Here is a 24,068-nt window from a genome sequence, read left to right as displayed (position 1 = left end):
TGAAACACTCTTTTAAATGCAGAAGACTAAAGCCCTGAATTGACTTTTTCCAGAAAATGTCAGAAGAGTGGAAACGCAGAGCACAAAAGCCGGCAGATTTTTGTTGGGGTACATGCTTAGGAATTTCCAGAGGGGTCCCTGAAGTGTGAGCACGCCTTGCGTATGTCAGCTTCCTTCCTCATGACCTTGTCACGGGCGGGATTCCTCACACTGGCTCCCAGCACCAGAGTTCACTCAGACTCACATCCATCGAGTCAGTGATGCCATCCAGCCATCTCATCCTCTGTTGTCCCCTTCTCCTCCTGCCCTCAATCCCTCCCAGCATCAGAGTCTTTTCCAATAAGTCAACTCTTTGCATGAGGTGGCCAAAGTATTAGAGTTTCAGCTTTAGCATCATTCCTTCCAAAGAAATCCCAGGGCTGATCTCCTTCAGAATGGACTGGTTGGATCTCCTTGCAGTCCAAGGGACTCTCAAGAGTCTTCTCCAACACCACAGTTCAAAAGCATCAATTCTTCGGCGCTCAGCCTTCTTCTCAGTCCAACTCTCACATCCGTACATGACCACAGGAAAAACCATAGCCTTGACTAGATGAACCTTAGTCGGCAAAGTAATGTCTCTGCTTTTGAAAATGCTGTCTAGGTTGGTCATAGCTTTTCTTCCAAGGAGTAAGTGTCTTTTAATTTCATGGCTGCAGTCACCATCTGCAGTGATTTTGGAGCCCCAAAAAATAAAGTCTGACACTGTTTCCACTGTTTCTCCATCTATTTCCCATAAAGTGATGGGACCGGATGCCATGATCTTCGTTTTCTGAATGTTGAGCTTTAAGCCAACTTTTTCACTCTCCACTTTCACTTTCATCAAGAGGCTCTTTAGTTCTTCTTCACTTTCTGCCATAAGGGTGGTGTCATCTGCATATCTGAGGTGATTGATATTTCTCCCGGCAGTCTTGATTCCAGCTTGTGTTTCTTCCAGTCCAGCATTTCTCATGATGTACTCTGCATATAAGTTAAATAAGCAGGGTGACAATATACAGCCTTGATGTACTCCTTTTCCTATTTGGAACCAGTGTGCTGTTCCGTGTCCAGCTCTAACTGTTGCTTCCTGACCTGCATACAGATTTCTCAAGAGGCAGGTCAGGTGGTCTGGTATGCCCATCTCTTTCAGAATTTTCCACAGTTTATTGTGATCCACACAGTCAAAGGCTTTGGCATAGTCAATAAAGCAGAAATAGATGTTTTCCTGGAATGCTCTTGCTTTTTCGATGATCCAGCAGATGATGGCAATTTGATCTCTAGTTCCTCTGCCTTTTCTAAAACCAGCTTGAACATCAGGAAGTTCATGGTTCACGTATTGCTGCAGCCTGACTTGGAGAGTTTTGAGCATTACTTTACTAGCATGTGAGATGAGTGCAATTGTGCGGTAGTTTGAGCATTCTTTGGCATTGCCTTTCTTTGGGATTGGAATGAAAACTGACCTTTTCCAGTCTTGTGGCCACTGGTGAGTTTTCCAAATTGTTGGCATATTGAGTAGTTGATAATTAATATTTTGATTTCTTATTTTGAAACTTGCGTTTCATTTGTATAAACTATTATTTTGCTTTCATCTGGTATTTCATTTTTTATATCTAGTTTTTGTCAATAATTTTCTGAAACTTAGGTTTAGAGAGAAAGTTATAAAACTTAGTTCTAGAAACATACTAGAAGCCTAAAATTTAGAGTTGCTTTGATTAATAGAATATTTACTTAGCAGTTTTGTTTAATGAAATATTGCTATCATGTTTCATCACTGGATATGCAGAGAATTTAATGCCAAGTTAAAATATTTATCTCATCTATATGTATTTCTCCTATCTTTAAAATTGATATTCAGATGTTCTAAATGAATTCTATTTTTATTTTCTTATAGCCAATAGAATTCTTCTATGTTATTTTGAAATAATATGATTTAATAGCTGATGTATTTGTGTACTGTATTTGCAAAATCTAATTTATTGAAATATAATTTTATGCCATAGTATGCTAAAATGTGATGACGTCTGTTAGGAATTATTTTTGGTGCAACATCACTATCATTGACTCAAAAGCTTACTAGAACTTGTGACATAGAGGAATCTTCTTTGCTTGCGTAACTCATACTTTTCCAGTTGAAGTATCATTATAAGTCATTTTGTCCTATGGACTTCTTTATTAAATTTTAGTTAATTTACTTAATACATTATTTAAAATCTATTCATTCTAATTATTCCTCAACCAATTAGAAAATTTTATCAGACTTAATGACCAGCGTGGAAATTAAGACAACATACAGTTGATCCTTACTCTTTTATTTGCAAATATTATTCCATATTTGAAGATTCTCTTTATTTGTAGCCCCCAAAGTGATGCCCAGGACACTTCACAGTCATTTGCATACAAGTGCAGATTAACAAAAAATTTTTACACATTCCCAGGTGAGGTCAAAAGAGGTTATGTCCTGCCTTTATGTTTCAGCTTTCATACTGTAAACAAGTGTCCTTTTTGCAGTCTATTTATGGTCTCATCTTTTCCATCATTTTTGTTCTTGATTTCACTGTTTAAAATGCCCTCCAAGCAAAATGCTGAAGTGTTCCTACATATTTTGTGGTAGAAAACACTGTGATGTATCTTATGGAGAAAATGCATGGTGTAGATAAGTTTCATTCAGGCATGAGTTTTAGGGCTGTTGGCTGAGAGTTCAATGCATTAATGAGGGTTCAACTCATGTTAAGGTTGTGAGCGTTAATGCCTTAAATGCTAAAGGATCTTTAATCAGAAACTCACTCACACACAAAGGTTATGTATTTATTGGGTGATGAAAATTCTGTGACCAAAGATCCCCATGAACCCAGCTTTGTATTTCCCCCATAAGCAGTGGTTCACTATTTGCTGATTCATTTGGTTGCAGCAACTTAATTAAACATAAAAACACCATGAATAATAAGAATTAACTTTATTTACAATTTCCAGCTAGTAACTTTGGCTGTACAAGGTAAAAGATACATAAGCGATATTTTGTTTTCATGCATAATATATTAAGCAATGTTAAAAATATGTGTAAATTCATACTGTTGAGTAGAAAATTCCTGAATCATTTATCATCCCATGTAGAGCAGATAGAATAAGATTACAGAAACTAACAGATTTAAAATTTCTTATTCTCTTGAATAGTTAAAATAAGATATAAAAATGTCAGAGAGGATAAATTATAAAAAAGTGTATGTCTCAAAATTAATAACTAAAAAACTAAGTCATTTGTAGCAGTCTTGATGCAGTAACCCTCCCTTGCATCCTAGAATATATATTTTAAATATGGATAATAAGGAACTCAGATGTAAAGGTAAAATTTTTTCTACCACATATTGTTACCAAAACAAAATAAAGCAAGAACATTGAATAAAATATATTATTAATGAGGAACATAGAATTAACTTTGGATCAGAGACTAAATATGGTGTACTGGAAAATCAGATTAAGAAGCTATACTTAGGTAAATCTGAAAGGATAAATCTAGCTTTCCCTATAAATCTCCTATTAACCTAAAACAAAGAGAATTTAATTTCCAATTCAAACTTAAATTAAAAACTTTGAGCAAACATATACTAATAATACAAATATATTTATCCAGACTTCACATAATACAGATGTTAATATACTTATTTTTAGAAATAGTGTGAAGTGACATAAAGCAATTCTATAAGTAATATAATATTTGAGATTCTTAATGCATATAATTAGATAGAGTTAATATTTATAGTGGATATAATCCAGTAAATTTATATACATAACAGACCTCATTTTTCTACATAGTTATAATTGTAGTCAAGTTGTGGTTTTGGTTTTGTACTTTTTTATTGGAAAAATGACTCTACTTAGTTGTAGTAGCAAATGTGCTTGGATAGTAACACAGAAATGTGACTCTGACAGACTCAGCCCCCAAATCTAATAGTAAAAACAGACACATAAACCTTTCTTAACATTCTAGGTTATTTCCTATTTAGCCCTCAGAATACTCATATGAGATAGATACTATTAAAACTTATTCATATGCCTATCTAGGACTTACCTTTTAAAGAACTGAAGTAGCATTTGTATGGTTAGTGTTTGTCAGGACATGTTCAGTGATTTTAGTTGAGACAAGAAGTATACTTTCATGGTATATAAATAATTTGATATGATTTACATGGCCTATTTTCATTAATACAACTGAATCATTCTATATCATTGTAAATATTATCAGAGTCATACAGAGATATACAACATGTTATTGAAAAGTATTTTAAGATATAAAAATAATGAAAAATAAGGGCAAATATTATTTATCAATACACTTAATCTTATAGTTCACTCATTTATCTGTTATAATAGCATGATTTATATGAGTATTATTAGCACGGCTTTCACTAATCATATTATATAATGGTTTTCAAATACAATATTAAAATAAAGCAACCTTTGTCTTTCTAGACATATATTACTTTATAGAAACAACATTATATGCTGGGAACTTAATAACAATATGTTACAGGAATATTTACAGTTAAATTATTTAATTCACTTCCAAGCAGAGCTAGTGCCCTCTTTATCTGTAGCTATAACTCTTTGCAGTTATGTAAGGCATGTCAGCGGAGAAGGCAATGGCACCCCACTCCAGTACTCTTTCCTGGAAAATCCCATGGACAGAGGAGCTTGGTAGGCTGCAGTCTATGGGGTCGCTAAGAGTCGGACACGACTGAGCAACTTGACTTTCACTTTTCACTTTCATGCATTGGAGAAGGAAATGGCAACCCACTCCAGTGTTCTTGCCTGAAGAATCCCAGGGATGGAGGAGCCTGGTGGGCTGCCGTCTATGGGGTCGAACAGAGTCGGATATGACTGAAGTGACTTAGCGTGGCATAGCAAGGCATGTCAGAAATGAGACAGAGTTAGAATTTCAGCTTTATTATTTACTAATTTAGTAACCTTGAGCAATATAGTTAACCTGTCTATGCTTTGTTTTTTTCTCATTATACAAATGGAAATACAAAGTATTTCATACCTTTGTGGTGGGGATTAAATTAAAGAATGTTGTGTTGATCTGCTAACATAATCTGACACATAAGTTCCTGATAAGTGTTAGCAGTTACTATTACTCCAAATATATTTTATATAAAATGTCATGGGTAAGTTATTAGCTCTTGGTATCAGAGATTACTAAACCCATCAAGACCCAATAAAGAGCTATTGAATGAATGAATGAAAGCTCTTACTTATCATTTAGATTTTAAATAAATCCAAAGATGCTTACTTGAATAGCTGTGTGCCACTCAGCCCTGGACATAGCACAAAGAACAGGACAGATTTGATTTCTGACATTATGGTACTTAAAATCTAATAGGGAAAATAAAGTAAAATTATATATATATGTTTCTGTATTTGTATATAATATATTTCATTTTTGGCATATGACTATTAACCAATGCATTGTAGTTTAACATTTTCCATCACAAATCATACTTTTAGCACCTCAATTCATTTTAGTGCAACTAGAAACATGTGGAAATTGCTTGTTTTAAAATAAATAATATCAAGAAATAAGACATTCAATTTGCAGTTTACTTTGAATAATAAATATGTGACATATAAAGACCAATAACCTATGTAACATCAAGTATGTGACAGAGTGATGGGCTTCTCTGGTGGCTCAGTGGTGAAGAATCTGCCTGCAATGTGGGAGACCCAGGTTCAATCCCTAGGTGGGGAATATCCCCTGGAGAAGAGAATGGCTAGCCACTCCAGTATTCTTGCCGGGAGAATTCCATGGATAGAGGAGCCTGGCGGGCTGTATACAGTACATGGGGTCACAAACAGTCGGACATGACTGAGTGACTAACAAACACACACAGCATCAGGTGTAGTCCGTGATGCTGACAACATAATAAGTTCACAATTATTTTATTTGTCATCACCTTGATATTAATGATGTATCTTATAAGCCACATCATTGTTTCTCTCATCCGCAGTTAACTTTTGAAAGGAAATACAAAATGATAGTAATAAAAATAAAAAGAAAAGCCCCAACTATAAGAGCTCACTGCAGACAAAAATGTTCTCTCTTTAAATAGTAATTAATATCAACACGAATGCTTACTGTATTCTGAGGGTTTTCCAGATCATCTTCGTAAACCCTCACAATAACTCTCTTAAGTAGTTATTATAATTGAACACATTAATGGATAAAGAACTTAAAGTAAAATGAGGCTAAGTAATGTGTCCTCATTCAGAATCTGGTGATAGAGATAGAATTCAAGTCTTGCTCCAGAGTTTAAATTATTAACCACTTCTATGCCATACTGTCTGTATAGTGGAGTTGTTTCATTTTGGATATTCTGGATGTAGAGGATATTAGGATTCACTAAGTTTGGATTTAACTCCCTCCCCTTGATATCTTTCTCATTATTGTATTTAAAGACCTAAAATATGTAGAAGAGTAACACATGCAATGACAATATTCTAACTCTAAAATACGGTAAAAAAAATTAAGATTCTTTAATAATATGCATTGATAGATTTATCTTGCAAACTTAAGGTTTATTATACTGATTAGTCATTCAGTTCAGTTCAGTTCAGTCACTCAGTCGTATCCGACTCTTTGGGACCCCATGAACTGCAGCACACCAGTCCTCCCTGTCCATCACCATCTCCCGGAGTTCACTCAGACTCACGTCCATCGAGTCCGTGATACCATCCAGCCATTTCATCCTCGGTCGTCCCCTTCTCCTCCTGCTCCCAATCCCTCCCAGCATCAGAGTCTTTTCCAAAGAGTCAACTCTTCACATGAGGTGGCCAAAGTACTGGAGTTTCAGCTTTAGCATCATTCCTTCCAAAGAAATCCCAGGGTTGATCTCTTTCAGAATGGACTGGTTGGATCTCCTTGCAGTCTAAGGGAATCTCAAGAGTCTTCTCTAACACCACAGTTCAAAAGCATCAATTCTTCGGTGCTCAGCCTTCTTCACAGTCCAACTCTCACATCCATACATGACCACAGGAAAACCCATAGCCTTGACTAGATGGACCTTAGTCAGCAAAGTAATGTCTCTGCTTTTGAATATACTATCTAGGTTGGTTATAACTTTTCTTCCAAGGAGTAAGCGTCTTTTAATTTCATGGCTGCAATCACCATCTGAAGTGATTTTGGAGCCCCCAAAAATAAAGTCTGACACTGTTTCCACTGTTTCCCCATGTATTTCCCATGAAGTGATGGGACCGGATGCCATTAGTCATTACTCATTAATTATTCAGTAGTTCTATACAGATTATTAATCTAAAATCTAAAGTCAAAATAGATCTATGCTGTCATTTCATAATTTTCATTATATAATGAAAGTGATTTTAAATTTGAATGATTTCTGAGTAAAGTAACAGCTCAAGGAAAAAAAACATACTTCGAGGATTTAAACTGTCTAAAACACATGTGCTGTGTGCTAAGTCACTTCAGTCATGTCCAACTCTTTGAAATCGTATAGACTGTAGCCCACCAGGCTCTTCTGTCCATGGGGATTCTTTAGGCCAGAATCCTGGACTGGGTTGCCATGCTTTCCTCCAGGGTATCTTCCCCACTGAGGTATCAAACCCACATCTCTTTTGTCTCCTGCACTGGTGTGAGGTTTCTTTACCTTTAGTGCCACCTGGGGAGTCCACACACATGCTATGTCACTCTTATGTAATTGTGGGGATATTGCCTGCTGATTATAAACCAAGGCACAGCTTCAGACTTGTAACACATCTTAGCAGCCTCTAGGCACTGGTCATTGTATGTAACAAGAAAAGTATTTGCATGCTCTGTTTCATGAATTTTGTGGAAGATAAGTTTTACCACATTCTCAGAGTTCAAAAGAAGTGAGAACTTTAGAACAAATATATATATATATGTTATATATATATGTTATAAACATATATATTTGTTATATATATATATATATAAAACAATTATATATATATTTGTTCTAAAGTTCTCACATAGCATTAATTAATCAGTGCTGAATTAGCCTACTTACCACTTTGGTGGAAAAGGGAAATGGGTATCTGAAGATATGGATTCTGGCCTTATTTGTGATTTGAATTACACAAGAGAGGACTCTACATGTGGACATCACCAGATGGTCAACACCGAAGTCAGATTGATTATATTTTTTGCAGCCAAGGATGGAGAAGCTCTATACAGTCAGCAAAAACAAGACTGGGAGCTGACTGTGGCTCAGACCTTGAACTCCTTATTACCAAATTCAGACTCAAATTGAAGAAAGTAGGGAAAACCGCTAGACCATTCAGGTATGACCTAAATCAAATCCCTTATGATTATACAGTGGAAGAGAGAAATAGATTTAAGGGACTAGATCTGATAGACAGAGTGCCTGATGACCTATGGACGGAGGTTCATGACATTGTACAGGAGACAGGGATCAAGAACATCCCCATGGAAAAGAAATGCAAAAAAGCAAAATGGCTGTCTGAAGAGGCCTTACAAATAGCTGTGAAAAGAAGAGAAGCAAAAAGCAAAGGAGAAAAGGAAAGATACACTCATTTGAATGCAGATTCCAAAGAATAGCAAGGAAAGATAAGAAAGCCTTCCTCAGTGATGAATGAAGAGAAATAGAGCGAAACAACAGAATGGGAAAGACTAGAGATCACTTCAAGAGAATTAGAGATACCAAGGGAATATTTCATGCAAAGATGGGCTTGATAAAGGACAAAAATGATATGGACCTAACAGAAGCAGAAGATATTAAGAGGAGGTGGCAAGAATACACAGAAGAACTGTACAAAAAAGATCTTCACGACCAAGATAATCATGATGGTGTGATCACTCAACTAGAGCCAAATAACCAGGAACGTGAAGTCAAGAGGGCCTTAGAAATATCATTACTGACAAAGCTAGTGGAGGTGATGGAATTCCAGTTGAGCTATTTCAAATCCTGAAAGATGATGCTGTGAAAGTGCTTCACTCAATATGCCAGCAAATTTGGAAAACTCAGCAGTGGCTACGGGACTGGAAAAGGTCAGTTTTCATTCTAATCCCAAAGAAAGGCAATGCAAAAGAATGCTCAAACTACCACACAATTGCACTCATCTCACATGCTAGTAAAGTAATGCTCAAAATTCTCCAAGCCAGGCTTCAGCAATACATGAACCGTGAACTTCCTGATGTTCAAGCTGGTTTTAGAAAAGGCAAAGGAACCAGAGATCAAATTGCCAACATCTGCTGGATCATGGAAAAAACAACAGAGTTCCAGGAAAACATCAATTTCTGCTTTACTGACTATGCCAAAGCCTTTGACTGTGTGGACCACAATAAACTGTGGAAAATTCTGAAAGAGATGGGCATACCAGACCACCTGACCTGCCTCTTGAGAAACCTGTATGCAGGTCAGGAAGCAACAGTTAGAACTGGACACGGAACAGCACACTGGTTCCAAATAGGAAAAGGAGTACGTCAAGGCTATATATTGTCACCCTGCTTATTTAGCTTCTATGCAGAATACATCATGAGAAATGCTGGGCTGGAAGAAGCACAAGCTGGAATCAAGATTGCCAGGAGAAATATCAATCACCTCAGATATGCAGATGACACCACCCTTATGGCAGAAAGTGAAGAGGAACTAAAAAGCCTCTTGATGAAAGTGAAAGAGGAGAGTGAAAAAGTTGGCTTAAAGCTCAACATTCAGAAAAAGAAGATCATGGCCTCTGGTCCCATCACTTCATGGGAAATAGATGGGGACACAGTGGAAACAGTGTCAGACTTTATTTTGGGGGGCTCCAAAATCACTGCAGATGGTGATTGCAGGCATGAAATTAAACGATGCTTACTCCTTGGAAAGAAAGTTATGACCAACCTAGATAGTGTATTCAAAAGCAGAGACATTTCCTTTGCCAACAAAGGTCCATCTAGTCAAGGCTATGGTTTTTCCAGTAGTCATGTATGGATATGAGAGTTGGACTGTGAAGAAAGCTGAGCACCAAAGAATTGATGCTTTTGAACTGTGGTGTTGGAGAAGAGTCCTGAGAGTCCCCTGGACTGCAAGGAGATCCAACCAGTCCATTCTGAAGGAGATCAACCCTGGGATTTCTTTGGAGGGAATGATGCTAAAGCTGAAACTCCAGTACTTTGGCCACCTCATGCAAAGAGTTGACTCATTGGAAAAGACTCTGATGCTGGGAGGGATTGGAGGCAGGAGGAGAAGGGGACGACAGAGGATGGGATGGCTGGATGGCATCACCGACTTGATGGATGTGAATTTGAGTGAACTCCGGGAGTTGGTGCTGGACAGGGAGGCCTGGTGTGCTGCAATTCTTGGCGTCACAGAGTCGGACACGACTGAGCGACTGAACTGAACTGAATTCATTTAATCTCTAGGACTAATTTTTTTTTTTCTGTTAAAACAAACAAGGGAAATCCGCATTTATAGAGCTATATTCGGAATGACTGTATAAGTATAGTAACAAATACTAGTTTCCAAAACAAAATATCATGTTTTAGATATTTTCTTATATTTAAAAAAACAAATATCTGCATAAAATTATCATGGTTCAGTTTCCATTTCCATTCTCCCCATGTCAAATTTATGTATATAATGGTGGGAAACAGTCAGACTTTTCTCATTAGATGTTTTATTTCTTTTACTAACTGAAAATTAAAGTCAGTTATAACCTTTTTTTCTTTTTTGATATCTCTTTGGAGCACAAAATAGTGGAAAATAATAGGGTAATTTTTAGGTAAATTCTATTCCTAATTCTAATATTTCCTCCTTTAATATATTTTTATTATTTGAGGAACTTTGCATTTCTGTGGAATGAAATTTTATTGCTTCACTTTAGATTGCCTTTGCTGATTTTAGATTCAGAATAGTGTTTGGCTACTCAAAACAATGGAAATTTATGTGAACAACATAAGTAAAATTAAAAGAAAGTGGTCAATAAATCATTATCTTGAAAACTTAAAAGATTGTTTATCTCTAAAGCTTTGGGCTTCGCTGGTAGTTCAGAAGGTAAAGCATCTCCCTGCAATGCGGGAGTCCCAGGTTTGATCCCTGGGTCAGGAAGATCCCCTGGAGAAGGAAATGGCACCCCCTCCAGTATTCTGGCCTGGAGAATCCCATGGACAGAGGAGCCTGGTAAGCTACAGTCCACAGGGTCACAAAGAGTTGGACACGACTGAGAGACTTCACTCACTTTCACTTTTTCTAAACTCAAGCTAAACAAACAAAAAAGTACAGACAAAATAAGAATCAGAATAATAAAAATAAAATCAGAATAATATCTGACTTTCCTGAGTGCAGAGAGTTGATTGCTTTCATTTGCAGTTTGTTTTACTTTAGGATGGGCTTCCCAGGTGGTGCTAGAAGTAAAGAACCTGCTTGTCAATGCAGGAAATGTAAGAGAGTTCAATCCTTGAGCAGGAAGATCTTCTGGAGGAGGGCACAGCAACCCACTCTAGTATTCTTGCTTGGAGAATCCCATGAACAGAGGAGCCTGGAAGGCTACTGTCCATATGGTCACAAAGAGTCGAACACAACTGAAGCAACTTAACATGCTTGGGATAAAATTTTGTTGATCCTGGAAAAGGAACAAAGATTAGGAGTACATTCTCCTCCTGTCAGAATTGAGTTTCCATACAAAAGAATGATTGGCTAACATTGTCATCTTTCACTTTTTCTTTGCCTTTTTTCTTAGTTGAGAAATAGGATAATCTTTTTGGAAAAGCCATTTCCTAGATCTGAAAGACCATGTGAGGTAAGATTTCTCACAGTGGTTTTGAATGCTTCATAATGTAGAAGTGATGCTCATGAACAATATCATGAAGGAGAATGCAATGCAAACCTTTAAGGGTAGATATCTTACTGCAAAATGCCTTTTTTTTCTATAACTAAATCCGAAATGATCACTAGGCTCTGTGATGTGAAGTACACTGGATAGTGCTTCTGCCCTACAGGTTTTATCCTATCCGATTTCAGTGCTTTATATTTCTCTTATTCACTCTTTGCATTTTGTGTAAGTTTGGGGAAGACAAATACGTTACTGGTTTGTACCAAAATGAGGCTATTTTTGAAGCCTGTATGAAGGAAGAAACACTGAAGCCCATGAATCATTATTCCCGATTAAATGCAGAAGTCTATATCCTAAGTCACATTGCTGCATCTCCAGTGACAGATGGAAGGTGACATCAGTGTCTCAGGAACACCATACTGACATTCTTGAGTCACATATAGCTCGACTTTCATTGTTGTCCCCAAACGTCGTGTCCTTATAGAGACTATTTTTTAAAACTTCCATCAGCCTAGCACACAGCAGGTAATAGGCAAATATTTACTGAATCAATTTGATATGGATATTTTGCATGGTTTAAAGAGTACACTGTAAAATTAAGGGATGGTTTAAACTTTGCATGTATTTTAATGATCATTTATTTAAGTGTATTTTAATTGTTTGCATGTCTGTGTCTCCTACTAGAAGCTGAGATTCTTAAGGGTAGGAACTATATGCTATCTTTCTTAGTACTGTTAACATTTGCCACAGTACCAAAGAAATGGATACTGTATGATGAAGAAAGGAGGAAGTTATGAGGGATTCCTCATAGAGACCTTAGGGTTGCATAGTAAAGCTAACGATTTGACATTGGTCAGAGCAGCTGATGGAAATTAACCAGCTGTAGATTTGTATAATACTTTGGCTACCTGATGTAAACAGCCAGTTCATTAGAAAAGACTCTGATATTGGGAAAGATGGAAGACAAAAGGAGATGAGGTCAGCAGAGGATGAGATGTTTGGATAGCATCACCGACTCAATGGACATGAACTTGGGCAAACTCAGAGAGATTGTGAGGGACAGGGAGGCCTGGGGTGCTGCAGTACATGGGGTCACAAAGAGTCAGACATGATTTAGCACCTGAACAACAGATTTATAGACATTTAAATAACAACTAATTTTAGGTAGGAAACAAAAAATGAGACATGGTTTTCAAGTGGAGAGAAGGAAGTAAGGAGAACAATTATTGAGTACCTGCTGTGTACTGGAACTTTACTAAACTATCTCATTTACTGGTAAGAGCAACACCACATGGGGAAGTTATTGACTCCACTGCACATATGTATTATTTATATGTAACTTGCCTGAGTCCATGTAGCTAATGGATATCAAAACCAAAATGAGAACATACGTCTCTAGGTCTTACAAATTTCTGTACACCATTCAGTTTCCCTAATAAAATTCTCTGGAAAGAAAGGGTTTAGCATAAGAAAGTTGCAGATAGTTCTCTTTCACACTTTTAATAATTGGAAACTGACTAACAGTGTCTTTCATTTTATAATATTCTTGATATATACAAATCAACAGTTTTAGTCTGATTTATATCTAATTGATACTGATTTTAAATTTTCTGGTTTAAGAGTCCTCATCAGGTGACTGCACCTGTAAACAAATCATCACATGTAATAGAGCAGCTCAGTATTTAGAGGAAGCTTGAATCCCATAGAAAACTATAAAAATCACACTTATTTTAAATAGTTTTTACAGTTCTGAAATTTACTTTGGTTTTCATATGTGAGTCTTTTCTGTGAAAAATTAAGATGCATGTTATTACTTTTTTAAAACAATCATGTATGTCTTTTATTGGAGTAGGAAATGGTAACCCACTTCATTATTCTTGCCTGGAAAATTCCGTGGATAGAGGAGCCCAGTGGCTAATAGTCCATGGGGTCGCAAAGAGGCAGACACAACAGAGAGCACAACCATGATACCAGTGGTTCTTTTATGCAAAAATACTTTCTTTACTAGTGTGGCATAGGACTCAGATGAATCTATATGTTGATATGACCATCCCCGATTTTAACCTTCATAATTTGTGGAAACACTAGAAAAATTTTTGTAAGATGATACATTAAATAATAAAGAAAATATGAATAGTAAAGTTTTAAATTTTGCATTTTCTAATTAAAACCAGGAATGTATGTTTCATTAGAAAAATCAGCATAGTATAGAAAACATATTTTTACTCTCCTGATCAAACTGAAACTAAAATAAGAACAGTATAATATAACCCTGGGTTAGAATCTTCAACTGCATAGAACATGGTTCACTTGAGTCTTAATAGCTCTTTCTTCATAACAGAAATCTCTGTAGATTATTTTGTACATTCAAACTAAAATTTTACTCTGAAATATTAGAAAAATGAATCTTATCATATTAGAAAATGCCCAGGAAAACTGAAAGTGACTTGTTCAGACTTCCGAGGATCTCAGTGCAAAGAGAACCGAAAGATAAACTTGTTAATACCCTTTTGCCCTCTCATTCCTGCTATAGCATAGAGAGCACCTTTTCAGGGAGAAGTATTCCGTAATCAGTAATTAGTATTGAAATGATAAAATTACAATTACATGTATGACTGAATACACAAAGGATAACCAATTTTTGATCCTTTTGAATTTGGGGCTAGTTATTAGCGTAGGTATTTTAAAATTGTGTTTAGTTCAAAGTCTTCACATTTAGTTTTTTAGATCTCCATAATCTCACTTTAAATGATTAACCTTCATAAATACGTTTTGCTTAAGATTATTACCAGTTCTTAGTTGTCTCAACACATAATTAATCATGTTACTTTGTGCATAGAACCTACAGTGGCTTCCTCTTATCAATGAAGTTAATAGGGGACTTGTCAGAACTCACCTTATTCACCTCTCTCATTATTTTTTATTTTCTATTATCAAAAAGTAATTCTCTTTGCTTTGCAAAGTATTATACTTCTCACCTTCAGGTCTCACTCATTTTTCGTTCCTTCTTCCTAAAAATAAAAAATAGTTCTATTTTATTCATGGTTAATACTCATAATTTTTAAAAAATACTTTTACAAATCTGATTATATTTTTGTATCTCCTTCCTATCCTCCCATTGTGTCTTCAAAGACATACCAGCCTTCACAGACACTCAGTATCTACCACAGTATATGTTGATATACCCCCCAAATGGCTACACGTTCCCGTTTCTGTGCCTTAGCTCAGTTTTCTGCTGATATCTATAGTGATACCTTTCTCTTTCTATCCTTTCTCTATTCTCTTCATGTTCAATGCATTCTCTCCCTCTCTGTGTGTGTGTGTGTGTGTGTGTGTGTGTTTTTAGGCTGCACTGAGAGGCATGCAGAATCTTAGTTCCCTGACCAGGGATCCAACCTTGCAGTAGAAGTATGGCCTCTTAACCTCTGGACTGCCAGGGAAGTCCTCAAATTCTTCTAGGCCAGAAAGAAACACAATTTCCTTTGTAAAACTTTTCCTGCTCAAAGCTGCCATAACAGATTGCTGCTGCTGCTACTGTTGCTAAGTTGCTTCAGTCGTGTCTGACTCTGTGCGACCCCATAGACGGCAGCCCACTAGGCTCCTCTGTCTCTGGGATTCTCCAGGCAAGAATACTGGAGTGGGTTGCCATTTCCTTCTCCAATGCATGAAAGTGAAAAGATTCCCTCCTCAAAACTATCTCAGTTTTTGTATTTTACTTTTAACAGGGACTGCAGCTTGATATCTACTCAAGTAAGTGTCAGCGTCTCTTTGTAGATTTTTAATTCCTTAAGGATGGAAGTTACATTACATTGCTCTATATCGCAGTATACCTACATTATTCTGTATGTAGTCAGATTATAAATGCTTATTAAAATTTGGTTAAAACCAACATGTAACAAAGATATCTTTACTTTGTAACTATCTGGATTGAGAAATGAGAAGCTGGCTATTTTTCAAGACATTACCGTGCATAGCTTTTAGTTCACTTTGCAATGTATTAGACATAGCTAAATATCAGTGGCTTAGAGTTCAGAAAACTTTACTCTATGGGGAAATTCAAATTTTTAAAAATGTACATCAACAAATTCAGCACCCTGATTTTTTCAGCTAACTCTTAATGTTTTTGATATTCATAAGATGGATTATTTACCATCAAAAAAAAAAAAAGCATGCAGCTTAAATGGTATGAAGCTCAATAAGAGTGAGTATAGCTCCAAAAATAGACCTTCCTGCCTTTCAGATGCCTCATGTCCATCTGTTTTTTTCTTAGAGGGCACAAAAAATAGACTTGGAAGAGCTTAGATAACATTATACTTGTGTGGTAACAGGATGATATTCGTAGATATATAAGGATGAATAATAGTCTATAGTGTTTAGTCATCTCCTTTCTCCTTGCTTCTGTCCTGTCCAGCTCCACAGAATGGACTGTATATTATTTATAATTTCATATATACAAAAAAACTTAATAAAACTTAAAGCAACAATAACAACAAATACACACACACACACAAAAAAAAATGATTGAAATTATTTTCTGTTACTTTGAGGGAAAAAGTATTAACAGTCTATCCCAGCACATGCTTTTATGGACATTGTTTCTCAAGGCCAGGCTATAACACAATTAGGATCATGGTAATAGTTGGGAACACAGCTCTCTAAAAAGACTTTTTTGTCTCACCTTTTCTCAAAGGAAGCCAACTGTTCTTGCTTGAATGGATTAAAATGTAGCATAGACATGACTCAGGCTTCCTTAGTGGCTCTGTGGGTAAAAAAAATCTATCTGCAATGCAGGAGACACGGGTTCGATCCCTGGGTCAGCAAGATCCCCTGGAAAAGTAAATGGGTACCCACTCCAGTATTCTTGTCTGAGAAATCCCATGGACAGAGGAGCCTGGTGGGCTACAGTCCATGGGGTCACCAGAGTCAGACACGACATAGTGACTAAACTACCATCATCATCATGGATGTGGTTTATGTGCTTGAAACTTGAAACTTGTTAAAATGTAAACTCTAAGGCCACTCTAAGAGATCTTGTAAGCATGTCCTGTTTGTAGTTTTTAAAATGCCCATCTTCCATATGATCCAGATGCAAGCAGTTTATGAACTGGTGTTAATTACTAGATTCCTTCTGAATCTGTTTGAGGGAGGTCTGTGTATTAGTGAATCATATGAGGACCTTACCAAACTTATGCTATAGAACAAGACCAAAATCTTACTTCCTTTACAAAGCTCTACTTTATTTATTCCTTCATTCCTTTTAGTTCCCATTCTTCCTAAACATTAATTAACAACCATCTGTGTCCAGAAGATCATAGGATTCATGTAACCTGACTGCTGGTCTCTGGTTGTTCATAGTACATGGGAACCACACAAATTAAAAACAAAAATTATTACAATGTTGTGTATTCTGAAATAGATATGAAGTCATTTGGAAGAAACATGATAAATTCTGTCAAGGTGAACAAGCTCTCACATAACATCAATAATTGTAAACAGAATAATAATTGCAAACACTCAAGTAGCGCTTACTGTAGTTGTAAGTCCTTTTCCTATGGTAGCTCACGTAATCTTCCAAACAATCCTGAGATAGGAACTACCATTATCCTCATGTTAAAGGCAGAGAAGGCAATGGCACCCTACTCCAGTACTCTTGCTTGGAAAATCCCATGGACAGAGGAGCCTGGAAGGCTGCAGGTCATGGGGTCGCTGAGGGTCGGACACGACTGAGCGACTTCACTTTGACTTTTCACTTTCATGCATTGGAGAAGGAAATGGCAACCCACTCCAGTGTTCTTGCCTGGAGAATCCCAGGGACGGGGGAGCCTGGTGGGCTGCCGTCTATGGGGTCGCACAGAGTTGGACACGACTGAAGCGACTTAGAAGCAGCAGCATGTTAAAGGAGAGGAATGAGAAGCAAAATGAGGTTATTTATTTGTTGCAAATCTTGAATAGTACAGCAGGGACTCACATCCAATTAATCTTGACTCATAACTTGTTCTCTTGATCAAAAAGAATTTATGGTGGAGTCTATATTTTAGTAGATAGTAAAGGGAAAGAAAAATCATTTCACAAAAGGAAAGGAAGATAGAAAGGGAAATGTGGTAAGAAGCTATGGGAATTGTTGGCAGGGCAGTCTTCAAGAGTTTGTTTGAACCAATGGATATGTAATTGATATAAATACTGTGACAGTCTAGCTCTTTATTCTGTGTCCCTGTTCTCCTTGGTTGCTTCTCTAGGCAACAAGTTTCATGCATTTGTTAATCATAAACTCACTTTGTTATTCTGAATGGAGTTTGTATCTCTGATATAAACCCGCTTGGTCACCTTTGGAATTATACCATGACCATTAGTGAAAGTGAAAGTCACTCAGTCATGTCCAACTATGCGACCCCGTGGACTATAATACAGTCCATGGAATTCTCCAGGCCAGAATACTGGAGTGGCTAGCCTTTCCCTTCTCCACGGGGACCTTCGCAACCAAGGGATCAAACCCAAGTCTCCCACATTACAGGCAGATCTTTTTACCAGCTGAGCCACAAGGGAAGCCCAAGAATACTGTAGTGGGTCGCCTAACCCTTCTTCATTGGATCATCCCGACCCAGGAATGAAACCAGGGTGTCCTTCATTGCAGGCAGATTCTTTACTAACTCAGCTATTAGGGAAGCCCCTTACCATGACCGTTAGAGATTACAACAAAAAACTTTTAGAAATACTAATGATTATTAGCAAAGTGGACATCTTTTTAGAATAGTTTAATGTTGTATACTTACGAACAACCTAATGTTGACCCCAAAAGTTATATTGAATTTTAAATGACAAAATGTAGTTCCAGGATCAGTATTATTTCATAAAATTCACTACTTGGGAGACTAAAACAAGAGACTGATTAAGTTTTGGATGACAGGAAGTTGGACACAGTTGATGGAATCTTGGATACCATGAGATTAGAATTCAAATTAACTTTGACAAATTAGAGAAATGATGAATAAGACCAATTCAGTACTTTGGATTTATAAGACAAAAAGATGGAGAGTGACTAGCTAAGGGAAATATTTTAGAAAGAAATCTGAAATTCAAGGACTAGCTAAAGGCCATTTTTTCTTTGTTTATATTAATTCAACAAGTCTATATTTTTGATTGTAACGAAGAACACCATAATTGATTTCTCTGTTAGATGATAACTTGTGAAATGCATTTGAAACATATCTGGGATTACCTTATATTAGCAAATCAGTTTTTAGAAACAGAGTTATACAGATAGCTTCACAAGTGTTATTTGTACCAATCAGCACTGTAGGTTTTTGAAAGTTAGGTATTAGATATAAGTAATTTTTGAAATCAGATGTATCATTAAGCTAAAGAGAATTTGCAAGGGATATAGGTAATTCTGTCCTTAAAGAGCAGATTTTAACTTTTAATTTGAACTTTGGACTGCTTGCTTTGCTAGAATTAGTTTGATTCATGTGATATCAAATGATACATGTGATATTTCCAGAAGTGAAATCTGCAATGTATCTTACTCAATGTGGTTACTTAAACAGTTAAGTCCTCTGCAATCAAAGAACTCCCACTGAACTAGTGATTATCTATACTATATATTCTAATGTACTGAGCAAATGTGTAAAGATCATGTGAATTGATTGTTCATTTTGCTAACTTCTTAAAGGGAATGACTAGAAAAATTATACAGTGTACAATTCATTGTACAAAATCTGCTTTTTAATAAAAGCAGAATGTCTTAGAAAAATGTGGAATTTAGAAATGTAATTTGCATTACATTTTGGAACAGATTTTCTTATTTGGGAAAATGTCTTTGAAATCAGAAGTGAAAGTGAAGTCGCTCAGTCGTGTCCAACTCTTTGTGACACCATGGACTGTAGCCTACCAGGCTTCTCTGTCCATGGGATTTTCCAGGCAAGAATACTGGAGTGGGTTGCCATTTCCTTCTCCAGGAGATCTTCCCGACCCAGGGACTGAACCTAGGTCTTCCTCATTGTAAGCAGACGCTTTACCGTCTGAGCCACCAAGGAAGTCCTGGTGAAATCAGAAGCTGAATTTAATTCTCTATATGAATTTTCATTTACAGGCATTTTAGAATACATTAAAAACTGTGATCATTAGGTCTCTTTAAAAATCAACTGAAAAAAAAATGGAATAAAATGATATATTGATAAATAAGAATATAACACTAAAGGAGTTAACAATTAGTTTAAGTGTATCTTCCATACTATAATTTTACTTGTTTCAAACTTTAGCATTGCTTTTGTAATAAAGATTAAAAATTCTCAATTGATATATGTTACCTTTGTGGAGATTTGGATCATTTATTTTGGAAAAATATGAAATTTATATAATTCTGACCTATTTAAAGATATTATGTAATAGAGTTGACTCTTGATAGCTGAACTGACATTTACAGTTAAAATGTTGATTGACATATGTTCATATCTCTTTCTAATTGTCTAACTAGAAACTAAAAATACCAATAAGAGCTAACACTATAGATTCCAGGATCATCTTGCTTAAGCATTACTATAGCATGTGCGTGTGTGTTAATTGCTCAGTCGTGTCTAACTCTTTGTGACCCCATGGCCTATGGCTCACCAGGCTCCTCGGTCCATGGAATTCTCTAAGAATAATGCTGGAGTGAGTCACCATTCCTTTCTCCAGGGGGATTTCCCAACCCAGGGATCAAACTCGGGTCTCCCACATTACTGCAGATTCTTTACTGTTTGAGCCACCAGGGAAGCCCACTGTAGCATGAGTGATATTATTCATGTCAAAACTCTATGGGCATGAGTGATATTATTCATGTCAAAATTCTATGGGCAGAAGAAAAAATTCATGTAAAGGATTTTAGCTGTCAAAAATAAAATCACTCATGTACAAAACGACCTCCCAAAGATTTGTCCCGGATCCCTTGAATAGAAAATTTTATAGTGTGCTTGAAGATAGCACAATCTTGTCAAATTGGACAATTGACAACAAACAAAAAATGAAATATGACTTTTCATGTGAACTCTACCGAGTCTTGATACTCAGCTACATATTCAGTCTACATATTCAGCTTTTCCCACTGGTGTTCCTGTCTCAGAAAGGAGTCTTGCTCATGCTGGTTTTTATTACACTGGTGTGAATAACAAGGTCAAATGCTTCTGTTGTAGCCTGATGCTGGATAACTGGAAATAAGGAGACAATCCTATTGAGAAGCATAAACAACTGTGTCCTAGCTGTAGCTTTATTCAGAATCTAGTTCTGTCACTAATCTGGAATCCACTTCTAAAAATGCTTCTTCTCCAATGAGAAACAGTTTTATTTATTCATTATCATCCACTTTGGAACATAGTAGCTTATTCAGTGGTTCTTTTTCCAACCTTTCACCAAACCCTATTACTTCTAGAGCAGTTGAAGACTTTCCCCCATTGAGGACTAACTCCTACAGTTGTGCCATGACTACTGAAGAAGCGAGATTTTTTACTTACCAGATATGTTCATTAACCTTTCTGTCACCATCAGCATTAGTAAGAGCTGGCTTTTATTACATATTGGATAAGGAAATGGCAACCCACTCCAGTATTCTTGCCTGGAGAATCCCAGGGATGGGGGAGCCTGGTGGGCTGCTGTCTATGGGGTCGCACAAAGTCGGACACAACTGAAGTGACTTATCAGCAGCAGCAGCAGGCTTTTATTACATAGGACCTGGAGATAGGGTAGCCTGTTTTGCCTGTGGTGAGATGCTAAATAACTAGAAACCAAAGGATGATGCTATGCTAGAGCCCTGGAGACTTTTCCCCAACTGTCCATTTTTGGAAATTCTCTGGAAATGCAGAGGTTCAGCATTTAAAATTTGAGCATGCAGACACATGCAGCTTGACTGAGAACATTTATGTGGGGCCATCTACTGTACCAGTTCAGCCTGAGAAGCTTGCAAGTGCTGGTTTCTATCATGTAGGTCGTAATGATAATGTCAAGTACTTTTGTTGTGATGGTGGCTTAAGATGTTGGGAATATGGAGATGGCACATGGGTAGAACACAGATAGTGGTTTCCAAGGTATGAGGTCTTGATACGCATGAAAGGGCAGGGATTAGATTCAAGTTAGATATCTTCATCTTCATGAACAGCTATTGTGAACTTCAAATACTCCTGGAGTTGAAAATGCTGACCCATGGTTCATTTTGGACCAGGAGAAAGTTCTTCAAATGTTGTATTCATGATGAATATACCTGTGGTTAACGCTGCCTTGGAAATGGGTTTTAGAGAAGACTGGTAAAGCGGACACTTCAGAGTAAAATCGTAACCACTGGAGAAAGTTGCAAAACAGTTATTGATATTGTATCAGGATGTCTTATTGCTGGAGATGAAAGAAGAGAAGAAGAAAAAGAGGAAGAAAAGGAAAGATAAACTGAGGAAATAGCATCAGATGATTTGCCATTCAGTTCAGTTCAGTTCAGTTCAGTCACTTAGTCGTGTCTGACCCTTTGCGACCATGTGAATCACAGCACCCCAGGGCTCCCTGTCCATCACCAACTACTGGAGTTCACTCAGACTCATGTCCATCAAGGCGTTGATGCCATCCAGCATCTCATCCTCTGTCGTCCCCTTCTCCTCCTGCCCCCAATCCCTCTGAGCATCAGGGTCTTTTCCAATGAGTCAACTCTTCGCATGAGGTGGCCAAAGTATTGGAGTTTCAGCTTCAGCATCAGTCTTTCCAGTGAACACCCAGGGCTGATCTCCTTTAGAATGGACTGGTTGGCTCTCCTTGCAGTCCAAGGGACTCTCAAGAGTCTTCTCAAACACCACAGTTCAAAAACATCAATTCTTCAGCACTCAGCTTTCTTCAGAGTCCACTCTCGCATACATAGATGACTACTGGAAAAACCATAGCCTTGACTAGATGGACCTTTGTTGGCAAAGTAATATCTCTGTTTTGAATATGCTATGTAGGTTGGCCATAACTTTTCTTCCAAGGAGTAAGCGTCTTTTAATTTCTTGGCTGCAGTCACCATCTGCAGTGATTTTGGAGCCCAAAATAATAAAGTCTGACACTGTTTCCACTGTTTCCCCATCTATCTGCCACGAAGTGATGGGACCAGATGCCATGATCTTAGTTTTCTGAATGTTGAGCTTTAAGCCAACTTTTTCACTCTTTCTTCTAAGGGATCCTTGTCCACAGTAGTAGATATAATGGTCATCTGAGTTTAATTCACCCATTCCAGTCCATTTTAGTTCGCTGATTCCTAGAATGTCAGCGTTCACTCTTGTCATCTTTTGTTTGACCACTTCCAATTTGCCTTATTCATGGATCTGACATTCCAGGTTCCTATGCAATATTGCTCTTTACAACATCGGACCTTGCTTCTATCACCAGTCACATCCACAGCTGGGTATTGTTTTTGCTTTGGCTCCATCCCTTCCTTCTTTCTGGAGTTATTTCTCCACTGATCTCCAGTAGCATATTGGGTACCTACCAACCTGGGGAGTTCACCTTTCAGTATCCTATCATTTTACCTTTTCATACTGTTCATGGGGTTCTCAAGACAAGAAAACTGAAGTGGTTTGCCATTCCCTTCTCCAGTGGACCACATTCTGTCAGACTTCTCCACCATGACCCTCCCATCTTGGGTGGCCCCACACGGCATGGCTTAGTTTCATTGAGTTAGACAAGGCTGTGGTCCATGTGATCAGATTGGCTAGTTTTCTGTGATTATGGTTTCAGTGTGTCTGCCCTCTGATGCCCTCTCACAACACCTACCATCTACTTGGGTTTCTCTTACCTTTTACGTGGGGTATCTCTCCACGTCTGCTCCAGCAAAGCACAGCCTCTGCTCCTTACCTTGGATGAAGGGTATCTCCTCATGGCCATCCCTCCTGACCTTGAAGGTGGAGTAGCTCCTCTCGGCCCTCCTGCGCCTTGCAGCTGCCACTCCTCGGATGTGGGATTGCTCTTCTCGGCCACCTTCCCTGACCTAAGGCATGGGGTAACTCGTCTCGGCCGCCGCCCCTGACCTCAGATGTGGGGTAGGTCCTCTCAGCTGCTCCTGTGCCGACACAGCCAGGCACTCTCGGTCGCAGCCCCTGACCTTGGGCGAGGGGTAGCTCCTCTTGGCCACGCTTCTGCGCAGTCCTTTGCAGCCTGTGTGCTTCTGCATGATTTGCCATTAGTTTGGAGAAATAGAATGGCTCTCTTTCAACGGTTTATGTGTGTGCTTCCTATCCTGGATAATCTTTTAAAGGCCAATGTAATTAATA

At 37.5% G+C, this 24,068-nt stretch overlaps 1 protein-coding gene and 1 pseudogene across 1 annotated transcript in view; both read left to right on the top strand.

The window, feature by feature from the left end:
- The window catches only part of NEGR1 (neuronal growth regulator 1), a 1,037,860-nt gene that overhangs the window by 33,332 nt on the left and 980,460 nt on the right, over nucleotides 1–24,068 (top strand). The window lies entirely within an intron of this gene.
- Nucleotides 20,699–22,283, top strand: LOC138428473 (baculoviral IAP repeat-containing protein 2 pseudogene; annotated as a pseudogene).

The sequence above is a fragment of the Ovis canadensis genome, chromosome 1 (assembly GCF_042477335.2).
Source record: "Ovis canadensis isolate MfBH-ARS-UI-01 breed Bighorn chromosome 1, ARS-UI_OviCan_v2, whole genome shotgun sequence".
Classification (NCBI taxonomy): Eukaryota; Metazoa; Chordata; class Mammalia; order Artiodactyla; family Bovidae; genus Ovis; species Ovis canadensis.
Note: the sequence above shows the minus strand (reverse complement) of the source record. Positions and strands in the feature narration are given on the sequence as shown.